General features: G+C 43.1%; 2 pseudogenes; one reads left to right on the top strand and one right to left on the bottom strand.

The window, feature by feature from the left end:
• The first annotated feature begins 690 nt into the window (after window positions 1-690).
• LOC117557750 lies at window positions 691-3,184 on the top strand (annotated as a pseudogene).
• Window positions 3,185-8,224: 5,040 nt separating this feature from the next.
• Window positions 8,225-10,136, bottom strand: LOC117557748 (annotated as a pseudogene).
• Between the last annotated feature and the right edge of the window lie 1,683 nt (window positions 10,137-11,819).

The following is an 11,819-nucleotide window of genomic DNA, read 5'->3' as shown; positions in this document are numbered from 1 at the left end:
GGGCCGGCCCTGTATGCTGCTATATACTTCCACTGCACTACATTTTAAAAGACAGTATTGTACTTTTGAATCCACTGCATTCATTTCACAGCTTTTACTAGTTAGATATAGATTAGTAGATTCAAAATATAAATCAATTATTAAATACACTTTGACAGATTAGATATCCAGCAGCAGGACATAAAGTTATTCAAATGATCTCTACATTGACTAACTGTGATAACACACATCAATAATCATTATAGTAACCCAGTAACTCAATATATAGATATGATTCTGAAAAGGGCCATTATGCATAAGGAGTACTTTTGGTACTTTAAGTATATTTTGATACCAATGATTTTGTACTTTTACTTGTAACAGAGTATTTTTACCCCGTAGTATTTCTACTTTTGCTTCAGTAGAATATCTGAGTACTTCTTACACCACTGCCACCATGAGTGTGGAGCTGTGTGCTACAAAAGCCTGACTTTAAAACAAATATTTTACAGCTGAAGACTGTTTTCAAATGCAGAGCAGGTTGTGAGCGAGGCTCCGTTTGTAAATGAGGAAACAGTTCAGAGTGTCTGCTCCTCCTCCTGGAACGAGTCAGAGTTTGATGAGCCCTCCCTCTTCTTCCTGCTGTCAGACACAGCCAGCTCCACTCTGTATTTCCTGGTTCCTCCCCTTCAGATCCACACTGAGGGGGATGGGTGTAACCAACATGTGGGTAAAGCACAAGAGCTGATAGGCCACAAGCACTGCTCACACACATCCTGTTCAGATCACAGCTCACATAGTTTCAGCTCTCAGGAAGTGAAACTCAGACACTCGCTGACACTGAGAGGTGAGATGGCGCAGAGAGGAGTTCAGCTGGACCGGGAAACCTTCTCTTGTTCCATCTGTCTGGATCTACTGAAGGATCCGGTCACTATTCCCTGTGGACACAGCTACTGCATGGACTGTATCAAACACCACTGGGATGGAGAGCTAATCCACAGCTGCCCTCAGTGCAGGCAGAGCTTCACACCGAGGCCTGTCCTGCTGAAGAACACCATGTTAGCAGCTTTAGTGGAGGAGCTGAAGAAGACTGGACTCCAAGCTGCTCCTGCTGATCTCTGCTATGCTGGAGCTGAAGATGTGGCCTGTGATGTCTGCACTGGGAGGAAAGCTGAGAGCCTGTAAGTCCTGCCTCGTGTGTCTTATATCTTACTGTGAGAAACACCTCCAGCCTCATTATGAAGTAGCTCAATTAAAGAAACACAAGCTGGTGGAGCCCTCCAAGAAGCTCCAGGAGAACATCTGCTCTCGTCACGACGAGGTAATGAAGCTGTTCTGCCGCACTGATCAGCAGAGTATCTGTTCTCTCTGCTCTGTGGACGAACACAAAGGCCACGACACGGTGTCAGCTGCAGCAGAGAGGACTGAGAGGCAGAGAGAGCTGGAGGGGAGTCGACTCAACATCCAGCAGAGGATCCAGGACGGAGAGAAGGAGGTGAAGCTGCTTCAGCAGGAGGTGGAGGCCAGTCAACTGGCTCTGCTGATAAAGCAGTGGAGGACAGTGAGAAGACGTTCACTGAGCTGATCCGTCTCATGGAGAAGAGAAGCTCTGATGTGAAGCAGCAGCTCAGATCCCAGCAGGAGAGAGAAGTGAGTCGAGTCAGAGAGCTCCAGGAGAAGCTGGAGCAGGAGATCTCTGAGCTGAAGAGGAGAGACGCTGAGCTGAAGCTGCTGTCTCACACAGAGGATCACAACCAGTTTCTGCTCAGCTACCCCTCACTGCCAGCCCTCAGTGAAGCTACACACTCCTCCAGCATCAACATCCGTCCTCTGAGCTACTTTGAGGACGTGACGGCGGCCCTGTCAGCACTCAGAGACAAACTACAGGACGTCCTGAGAGAGGAATGGACAAACGTCTCATCGACTGAAGTGGATGTTTTACTGTCAGCAGCAGAGCCCACCACCAGAGCTGGGTTCTTAAAATATTCACAGGAAGTCACTCTGGATCCAAACACAGCAAACACACATCTGTTATTATCTGAGGGGAGCAGAAAAGCAACATTCATGAAACAACCACAGTCTTATTCCAGTCACCCAGACAGATTCACTGGATGTCCTCAGGTCCTGAGTAGAGAGAGTCTGACTGGACGTTGTTACTGGGAGGTGGAGTGGAGAGGGGGAAGAGTTTTTGTAGCAGTCGCATACAAGAATATCAGCAGAGCAGGGGATGAATGTCGATTTGGACTCAATGACAAATCTTGGTCCTTAGATTGCGACAACAACAGTTATTTCATTTCGTTACAACAGTATCAAAACTCCCGTCTCAGGTCCTCCGTCCTCCAGAGTAGGAGTGTACCTGGATCACAGAGCAGGTGTTCTGTCCTTCTACAGCGTCGTCTCTGAAACCATGACTCTCCTCCACAGAGTGCAGACCACATTCACTCAGCCGCTACATGCTGGAGTTTGGCTTTGTGGTTATGGAGCAAACACAGCTGAGTTTTGTAAACTGAAATAGCCTGAAGTCACTTGAGGAACTCTTGTACTTCTTAAACTCACCGTGTGTCCATCAGAGCTGATGGCTCATGTCTTCACTGCACAGAGATCAGCTGTCAATCAAACATGATGGGATGTGCTTTAACATCTTCTCATGAGTTGTTCTGTGTCGTGTGAAATTATATAATCATTTAAAACATATATTCTTATCCTCTGATTGCCTTTTACTCTGTTCAATTGTATTTGTAGTCTTGTATGTGTTTAACAGAGACGTGTGTTAATGATTTACATATCAGGAGGGCAAAGGAAGTCAAAGGTGGATTTGCAAATGGTTAATGACGAGGGGGTTTGATGGTTTAATGGTGGGGGGTAGGACCAGTTTCTCTTCATGAATATATGTGGATGTGAGCTGTGTTCGGGGTGCAGAACTTCTCTCTGGCTCTGTTCCTGCATTAGAGATGAATTTCACTCGTTTATTGACTTTCTTTATGACTTTATTAAATATAACAAAAGGCAAACTTTGTCCATGAATCATTGATCAGTTTCTCTGAAGGGTTTCCTCCACATTCTGTAGATGTTGGAGTTCCTTTAGGCGGCGCTCCTTCCTGTGTCTGTTTAGCCAACAGGTTGAGTGCCACATTTACATGACTGTATATTTTTTAATGTTTGGGTTTTCTTGTTAATAAAATAACTAAGAGGACAAAAGTGAAAATCTCTGTCTTTTACTTTTTTTAATTATAAATATATACATCAATTATTTTTCTGAAACAAGATATTCTCATGTTTTTATATATATTTTATTTATTTGTAGGATTAAGAAAAATCAGATGAATTCAGATGTTATGTTATTTTGAGCTGATGTAGCTCTTTTAGTAAAGCCTGCTCATGTCTCGTCAGGTTGGTGTAGATTTCTCTTCATTGTGTTAAATTGCTGTTAATATGTTTTTGAAGCTGCAGCACGTTACTCCCAAAGCCCTAAAGAGTACTAAAGACGCAAGTGAGGGACGCAAGGATTGAATGTACAGAAGTGAGATGCAGCCATGGATGTATAATAACAACCGGATGCCTGATTCACTTGAGGGGCGTGGAGAGGGGCTCCTTATTTACTTATCTAAAGTAACAGACTTTTGAAACAGGGCTGAAACAGAGGGGATTATGGGTAATGATCGGTTTGGTGTTTCAGCCAATCAGAGACAGGCTCTATATCTGAGACCTGTAATATATTGATGAGAAACAGTAAAATAGGGACCTTTAACACTTCTGGTTGAAAGACGGCCGCACTCCCTCACAGCCACAGACACACTTTACGATGTTCCTGACAGCAGAAGAAACCAACACCACTATTTGTGGTTCTTTCATTGCACTAACATTGATCTCCTTGGTTACGCTGCCCCCTGGTGGAGAGCCTTAGACACTGAGCAGTCAGACTTATATGTACTGCAGTAAATGTACAAGCTGCTCTAAAGAAAGCCATCAGAAAAGCCTCGCTATGAATCATCAACAATTACATATTGGTATCAGCAGCTGAAAAACTTGATATGTTGTTCTTATTGTAGTCGATATTTAAACACAGGAAGGAAGGAACCTGACGTAGTGTACATTTCTCTACAGCCTGCAATGATTTCATCAGCTTTACCGTAACTTTCAATGTGTGTGTGTTTGTGTGTGCGTGTTTGTGTGTGTGTGTGTGTGTGTGTGTGTGTGTGTTTGTGTGTGTGTGTGTGTGTCAGGGACGTGCACAGACATTTTGGGGGGCGGGAGCTCAAGTGAGAAAAAGGGCACTTCCCGTAATCATTTATAACAAAAAAATGTAAAACAAAAAGTGAAATATAGTTGCACATCTCTGACTTACTGACCCATTTATTTTAATACCCTCACACTCACGCAATTGTTTAATACTCAACAGACTTCTACAAAATAATCAGTTAACACAGAGACAATGGTCTTCTTCAGTATTCACTGAGCACAAGAGCAGACAACAAACTAGTACAATGAATAGTTATTAAATGAGCAGCCAACAATCAAAATGATGAAGTTACTGTTTAAGGACATTACAGGCACAAAGATCCTTTTTTCATACTTGTACATTTTGTTATTTTGGTGTATTTTGCTTCCATGTTTTCTTTCACTCTAATGGAAAGAAAACTTCCAAAAAACACATATAAACGGTGTTTGTTTTACTACCATGTCTGAATTCATCTATAGATTTAAAGCTAATCTGCATTTAAACATAACATTTCAGGGGAAAATACTGACTGAACGAAAGTAACTATCTGGGGAAGTTGTGAGGTGATATGTTTGTTTTTAGTTTTACCCTTTTCACCTGCAATGCCTTGGTAACTGCATGCAAATTAGCGCATTTTAAATCAGGCCTAGTTAACGCCTCATTTGCATATCAATGTGGCGATTGTGATGACGTTATTGGATACACATTCTACTGTATTCACCTTTATTGTATCGGTGTATCCCCTTAGCACATTAGCCTGTATGCCCATGATACATGGCCTTCGCTAAACCTTGAGCTAACTTACCCATTAGCTACTAGCCTTAGTTAACTATATTTGTTGTTGTCTTTTCCTGCCCAGATGCGAAGGGAATACGACCGTGGATTTCCTCTCACCTCGTGTGGATTTATATATATATATATATATATATATGTTGCTGTATTTTTTTGTGTGAACTCTGGAGGATATTAGTATAGGTTTTTCGCGGCTTTGTTTCCTTCCCAGTAGGCTGTGTTTGGACCTCTGGGTAGAGGAGGGAAGTCTGGGTCCTACGGCTCATGGTGTGGCTGGCCCAGGCCCCCTTCTTCTTGTTTTGTTTGTTTTACGATCCTCCAGACTTGGTTCCTTATTGCCGGTAGGCATGCATGTGAGTTACGTCTGTGCTGAAAATAAATGCCTGTCGATAACTAAATTCTGTGTTTGTCGTGGTTGTTTTTATGTTGCGGGTCTTCCCACGAGCCACTACCGCTTGGTAGAGGGACGGGACGTAACATATGGCCCAGCCAGCAAGTCTCGCCTACACACGTACCTCCCACACAGCCACCAGTATCAACCCGGGACAATCACACCTACCTCCCTCCAACACAGCCACCAGCAGCCCATGCACCATCACCCCCACCTACACAGCAGCCAGACCTGTCCTGGAAGACAGACGATCACACTGCTCCCCCTGTCTTTACATTTATAATGAATAGTTGGTTGAAAAAGTTCTGATATTGGAAATATTGAGATTTTACAGTTTCTTATGTTAACATAAATAGTTGGTTGAAAAAATGTTTGTATTTGTACACATCACATGAACCTTGGTATGGAATATGAAGTCATTATTCAGTCCTGATGTAACTTTTCTGTGGTGAAAGCAGAGTGATAGAACAATTTTACTCCAAATTATAATTTACACATTTTAGACATGAACAACACATTTATTTAGGCCTATAGTGTAATTCTTATATTTCACTACTTTTGTGAACCAAAGACTGAAACACCAAACAAAATGGATGACATGAGTAAATCTGTGTTTCACAAGAGTTTTGAAGTTTTCCAAAAATCGGATTTCTAAGCTAAGTATCTCATGAGACAGTGCTCTACGGTGAGTGACTTTGCATTTAGACCAGAGACTACTGAACATTTTGATATGTAACACCATGCCATGTTATAAGAAATACATTTAAAATGTGACATCTACAAATTGAGAAAATACCCTTCACTTCACATTCCAGAGGGTTAAGGAAAAGGGCAAGGCGATTTTATTTTAAAAGACAATGAAGGCAGGTTATATTGATATATTGATGTATTTATTATATTCAAAGGCTAATTAATACTCAGTCCCCTGAATCTGGAATAATGGACAATCCACAGCACAGCCTCACAATGTCAGGAACTTTTCATCTACAGATTGCTTTGGTCTGGCTTTACCCTTCACTGATTGGTTGAAGAAACTTTGAACTTATTGTCTATGGAAATCAGAAGGAGGGGCTCATTATCATATAAAAAAAACCGCGATATACGCGCGAATATACACGCGTATTATGGCACTTTTGGCTTTCCATAGCGCACTGCTAGCGCCGTGGAGCAAGCGTCCATAACAGTATTAGTCTCTTCAACTCGATATTTGTTCACTTAAATTTCATTTTGAATGCTTGGATATTCTCAATGGGTGAATAAAAAAATGTATAATAATAATAAAAAAATAAAAATGACACCGAAGCTTTCTCAGGGCGGGCCAATGAGTAAACTGGCAGGCAGGCCTGGTGTATAGTCTACAATAGGCTTGTTTGAGACGCGTTGCGGCTCGCCTCAAAGTAGACGATAATAGTCGATCGCAGCCGGGGGAGGTCTCAAAAAGCTCGCCTGAAGTCGGACAGCTCGGAGTCGGCTTCGTCTTCTTCTTCTTCTCTCGGTTTTTTGGCGGATTGCAAACAACTTTAAGGTGCATACCGCCACCTCCGGAGTCGGCTTGACTCGGTTTGCATTTATAAAGAATGCACATGTGTTTAATCGTTAATGTCAGATATGTACTAAGTAAATACATTTGTTCCTGCTCAAGATTAGATTAAACTTTATTGTTATTGCACATATTACAGGTACTGAGACAACGAAATGCAGTTTAGCTTCTAACCAGGTGCAACAAGCAGTGAAGTGAAAAGTAATGTACACAATAGACAGAATAAAATATAGAATGAATTGAATGATGAATAAACAGTGAGGGGTATGAATACACTAGATATCAGCCTGTGAGCAGTATGAACAGTATGAATATGCTAAGATATATAAAGTATGAAACGGTAAGCATTGCAAGTATAGTATAAAATATATAGATATTAATTCCATGATGATAAACATTGTGGAACAATGATGAAAAATGGGAATGGATGGGGCGACGTAAAACTGACACAAAACAACAACAAACTTTTGCCGAGCCAATTGGAGAGTTTCATCAGCAGCACGTGGTAAAAACCACCAATGAGCGCTCAGCTCGAGATACCAGCGAGTCGTTTCCCATCAAGCATTTCGCTTCCGCAGCCCGTGGAGAGGAACTGCGCCGCCTCGCCGCGCCTCGCTCTCAAGGCTGCGGGCGTCTTTGTCCCGCGAGATTTCAACGTCTCATGTAGGCGAGCCTCCTGATCAAGTCGGACAAAATGACTAACCATCATGCAACGCACTAGCAAGACGTTGATCGCAACGCGCAGGTCTCGCTTGTCTCAAACAAGCCTAATAGCTTCATACAGTACCAGTCAAACGTTTGGACACACCTTCTCATTCAATGGTTTTGGTTAATGTTTATTAATTTCTACTTTGAAGATTAATACTGAAGACATCAAAACTATGAAAGAACACATATCGAATTATCTAATTAACAAACAAGTGTCTGACACACACACACCTCGCTTTATGCTCTTACATTAGACTCAAAACAAACCCACAGAAGAACAGAAGCTCAATGTTCCCTGTGTGACTTTAACGCAACGTGACGCAGGAGTTCCTTCCTGTTCCGCTCAGACCGGTCTGACATCAAACTGCTGCTGCTGGAGAAACGGCTCACGCCTCAGGCTCCATTATTTATCTTAGCAAGAGATGCCTTTTTCAGATTGTACAAGTACCTTTTTCAGCTCTGGTTTCATCTGATTTTTCTTAATCCTACAAATCCTACAAAAACAGGAAAATATCTTGTTTCAGAAAAATAATTGATATATATATTTATAATTTAAAAAAAAGCAAAAGACAAAGATTTCACTTTTTTCCTCTTAGTTCTTTTATTAACAAGAAAAACCCAAACATTATAAAATATACAGATATATATATATAGAATATTTTTTATGACATTTCTTTTAATTTGTTTTGTTGCATTATTCAAACTTTCATTTATGCATTTAATACATTGAGACTTAGTTACAAATTAAAACAGAGAAACAACAACATACAAATACATCAATATCGATATTCAACAAGTATTTAGAACAAAGTTGACATTTCCATGCAGAGAGATATGAGTTGAGGTGAACAGAAGTGCTCCTGAGCAGTGACAGCCTCCATGGCTCAACAGACACAGGAAGGAGCGCCGCCTAAAGGAACTCCAACATCTGCAGAACAACTCATGAGAATATGTTAAAGCACATCCCATCATGTTTGATTGACAGCTGATCTCTGTGCAGTGAAGACATGAGCCATCAGCTCTGATGGACACACGGTGAGTTTAAGAAGTACAAGAGTTCCTCAAGTGACTTCAGGCTATTTCAGTTCAATAAACTCAGCTGTGGCTCCATAATCACAAAGCCGAACTCCAGCATGTAGCGGCTGAGTGAATGTGGTCTGCACTCTGTGGAGGAGAGTCATGGTTTCAGAGACGACGCTGTAGAAGGACAGAATACCTGCTCTGTGATCCAGGTACACTCCTACTCTGGAGGACAGAGGACCTGAGACGGGAGTTTCGATACTGTTGTAACTAAATAAATAACTGTTTTGGTCGCAATATAAGGACCAAGATTTGTCATTGAGTCCAAATTGACATTCATTCCCTGCTCTGCTGATATTCTTGTATGCGACTGCTACAAAAACTCCTCCCCCTCTCCACTCCACCTCCCAGTAACACCGTCCAGTCAGACTCTCTCGACTCAGGACCTGAGGACATCCAGTGAATCTGTCTGGGTGACTGGAATAAGACTGTGGTTTCATGAATGTTGCTTTTCTGCTCCCCTCAGATAATAACAGCAGTCTGTTTGCTGTGTTTGGATCCAGAGTGACTTACCTGTGAATATTGTAAGAACCCAGCTCTGGTGGTGGGCTCTGCTGCGGACAGTAAAACATCCACTTCAGTCGATGAAACGTTTGTCCATTCCTCTCTCAGGACGTCCTGTAGTTTGTCTCTGAGTGCTGACAGGGCCGCCGTCACGTCCTCAAAGTAGCTCAGAGGACGGATGTTGATGCTGGAGGAGTGTGTAGCTTCACTGAGGGCTGGCAGTGAGGGGTAGCTGAGCAGAAACTGGTTGTGATCCTCTGTGTGAGACAGCAGCTTCAGCTCAGCGTCTCTCCTCTTCAGCTCAGAGATCTCCTGCTCCAGCTTCGCCTTTGTGTTCGTCCATAGTGCAGATATAACAGATACTCTGCTGACCAGTGCGGCAGAACAGCTTCATTACCTCGTCGTGACGAGAGCAGATGTTCTCCTGGAGCTTCTTGGAGGGCTCCACCAGCTTGTGTTTCTTTAATTGAGCTACGTCATAATGACGCTGGAGGTGTTGCTCGCAGTAAGATACAAGACACACGAGGCAGGACTTACAGGCTCTCAGCTTCCTCCCAGTGCAGACATCACAGGCCACATCTTCAGCTCCAGCATAGCAGAGATCAGCAGGAGCAGCTTGGAGTCCAGTCTTCTTCAGCTCCTCCACTAAAGCTGCTAACATGGTGTTCTTTAGCAGGACAGGCCTCGGTGTGAAGCGCTGCCTGCACTGAGGGCAGCTGTTGATTAGCTCTCCATCCCAGTGGTGTTTGATACAGTCCATGCAGTAGCTGTGTCCACAGGGAATAGTGACCGGATCCTTCAGTAGATCCAGACAGATCGAACAAGAGAAGGTTTCCCGGTCCAGCTGAACTCCTCTCTGCGCCATCTCACCTCTCAGTGGCAGCGAGTGTCTGAGTTTCACTTCCTGAGAGCTGAAACTATGTGAGCTGTGATCTGAACCGCATGTGTGTGTGCAGTGAATGTGGCCTATCAGCTCTTGGACTTTACCCTTGGTTACACCCATCCTCCTCAGTGTGGATCTGAATGGGAGGAACCAGGAAATACGGAGTGGAGCTGGCTGTATCTGGGTGTTTCTCAATGTCGAGGAAGGCTCCTCCATAGCCACTATTTCAAGGATGCTACGTCATCGAATCCCGCCCAAGGACTGTTGCAATGTCCAGGATCCTTGAAATTCTACCGAGGCAACACATCCTCACTCCCAAGGAGGGCGGCCCCTAGCGTACATTTTCAACTTTCCAGGATGTCCATAGGCTTCTATATAGCTCCCTAAACGTATGTTGTAGACCAGTGTTTTTCAAAGTGGGGGCCCCGATCCCCGGGCGGGCGCCAGGGGGCACCAGGGGGGTCACGCAAAGTTTGAGGGAAACTGGAATTTTTTTTTTTTTAAAGTTGAATTTTTTTAACATTTTTTTAGATGTTATTAATAACTGCATATCTATCAATCTATGTGTCCTTTGATGCCAATCTTTTCCTATTTTTTGTTTTTGAATCACACGACCGCCCTTCAAGCCAATCAGAATCGAGCTGCCGCTACTGAGAGTGAAATCAATCAATCAATCAATGTTTATTTATATAGCCCAATATCACAAATGTTACATTTGTCTCAGTGGACTTCACAGTGTGTACAGAATATCAGTATGACAATACGACACCCTCTGTCCTTAGACCCTCTGTCCTTAGACCCTCACATCGTACAAGGAAAAACTTCCAGAGAAAACCCACAGTTTAAAGGGAACATGGGAGAAACCTCAGGGAGAGCAACAGAGGAGGGATCCCTCTCCCAGGACGGACAGACGTGCAATAGATGCCGTGTGTAAATTGAAAAGATAATACATTTGAAACTGAGTATCTGCTCAGCTTTTGGAGCAAGTGAGAGCTGGTGAATGTTTCGCTCTGCAGCTGGATGAGAGCACGGATGTAGCAAATGTCGCAGAATTGCTTGCATACATCAGATTTATTTCAGAAGACAACTTTGTTGAGGAAATATTATTTTGCAAAGCACTGGAAGGTAGGACCACAGGAAGAGACATTTTCCAAGTTTTAGATGAGTACATCATCTCAAACGGACTTGACTGGTCTCGTTGTGTGGGTGTCACGATCTGTCTGTGTTGTGTTTTGTCTTGTCTAGATCTGTCTTTGGTTTTCTGTCTGCGTTGTGTTTTGTCTGGTTTAGATCTGTGGTTCCCTGTCGTTAGTTTCCCTGGTGTGTCTAATTTACCCGATTGTGTTCACCTGGTGTCCCTGTGTTTTCTCCTCCCTCCTCACCTGTGTCTTGTTTGTATGATTAGTCTTGTGTAATGACTTGGTCTGCGGTGAGTGTTCTGTTCAGTCTTTGTTAAATCGTTTAGCCTTGAAATAAAGGAGTTATTTTTGTCACTTGAATCTGCATTTGGGTCCTGCTTCCTACACACATCGTAACAGTGGGTGTGTGTTCAGATGGGGCAGTGGGGCTATGACAGGCAAAGAAAGCGGAGTGACAGCTTTGATCAGGCAGAAGGCCCCAAATGTAGTGGCAACGCACTGCATGCTCCATCGGGAGGCACTTGTACACATCATTTAAAAAAAAGATTGCAACAGGGGGGTCCCTGGGAAAGTGTTCTCTCCGC

This window comes from Gymnodraco acuticeps, unplaced genomic scaffold, assembly GCF_902827175.1.
Source record: "Gymnodraco acuticeps unplaced genomic scaffold, fGymAcu1.1, whole genome shotgun sequence".
In the NCBI taxonomy this organism is placed as follows: Eukaryota; Metazoa; Chordata; class Actinopteri; order Perciformes; family Bathydraconidae; genus Gymnodraco; species Gymnodraco acuticeps.
This window is presented reverse-complemented; position numbering and strand designations above follow the sequence as displayed.